Genomic DNA, 1,702 nt, shown 5'->3' with positions numbered 1-1,702 from the left:
AATTCCACTTATAATTGCTACAAATAAAATAAAATATCTTATAATAAACTTAACCAAAGAAGTGAATTATCTCTACAATGAAAACTATAAAACATTGATAAAAGAAATCAAAACGAACACACAAAAATGGAACGATACTGTATTCTCAAGGATTGGAAGAATCAATACTGTTAAAATGTCCATACTACGCAAAGCCCCAAAGCAATCAATAGATTCAATGCAATCCCCTTCAAAATATCAATGACATACTTCACAGAAATAGAAAAAAAAAATCCTAAAATTTATGTTGAACCACAAAAGACCCAGAATAGCCAAAGCCATCCTGAGCAAAAAGAACAAATCTTAAACTATTAGTAACCACAATAAAAACAAATGTTTAAGATAACTGGTTTAAGATAATCTAAAATAATTAGATTTAAAAATAATTTAGACATATTATTTCCAAAGACTTATTTAAAAATAAAAGACATGAAAACTTCAACAATAAAAGTATGCACAAAAGCAGGTAAAGAAAAGAATAAAATGTGAAAATGATGTTTTCCTGAAGGTAATCATTACCTATGTAGAATATACATTCAGAAAAGTATACAAATCAAAAAAAAAAAAAAGGAAATAGCTTTAAGCATTTTCGTAAAAATAAGCAACAGACTACAAATTCTTATGACAACTTTCAGATACTCTCTTTTCCCAAGAATAACCATTAGTTGGGCTTCTAATGCTATAGATGAGTTTTGCCTGTTTTGGGACTGTTTATAGATAGAATCACATAGTGTGCAACATTTTGTGTCTGGTTTCATTTCTCTAATTTATATTTGCAGTATTTACCCAAGTTTTTTCATGCAATTGTCATTTGTTTATTTATTATCTCACAGTTTCTGTGGGTCAGGAATCCAGGCAAAATTTAGCTGAGTAACTCTGGCTCAGGGTCTGCCTCAACATCGCAATGAAAGTATGAGACAGGGTGACAGTCATCTCAAAGCTTTAGAAGGAGGAAGTCTCACTCCAAGGAACTCACATGGTCCAGGTTGGATACTGGTCAGAGACATCACTTATTTGCCTTGTGGGCCTCCTCTTAGGGCAACTCAGAAGATGACAGCTGGCTTCCCTCAGAGCCAGTGAGGAAGTGAGAGATAACACACAAGAAAGAAGCAACAGTCTCTTTACTACTTAATTTTAAAGATTGAATCCTATCACTTTTTGTGTATTATATTGGTTACAGGTCAGTTTTTAGGTCCAGTTCACTCTGAAGTGTGGTGATTACACAAGGTATAAATACCAGGAGTCAGGAATCATATCCTAACCACATCCACCACTATATGAATATATGGCAGTTTACTTATCCATTCTGAAGAATATGTACAATTGGGTTGTGTGAGTTTTTAGCTATTGCAAAAGGAAGTCCTAAGAACATTCTTGTACATGTGTTTTGGGGAAATATGTACATATTTCTCTCAAGTTTATACCTAAAAGTGGAATAGCTGGTTTGCAGAGTATCCATATATCTAGCTTATTTAGAACCTTCTAAACAGTTACAACAATGGTTGCAAAAGTTCAAACATCAGATAAGACCACTGTGACCATGATACAAGAACAGCAGCACTCTCTAATCATGGTCTGAGCACAGATTAAACCTGACCACTGTTCAAGCCAAAAAACACTAAACATTCCCCTCTCCCTGCTAATATGAGTGATTGTTGCTTTT

The sequence above is a fragment of the Lemur catta genome, chromosome 12, assembly GCF_020740605.2.
Source record: "Lemur catta isolate mLemCat1 chromosome 12, mLemCat1.pri, whole genome shotgun sequence".
In the NCBI taxonomy this organism is placed as follows: Eukaryota; Metazoa; Chordata; class Mammalia; order Primates; family Lemuridae; genus Lemur; species Lemur catta.
This window is presented reverse-complemented; position numbering follows the sequence as displayed.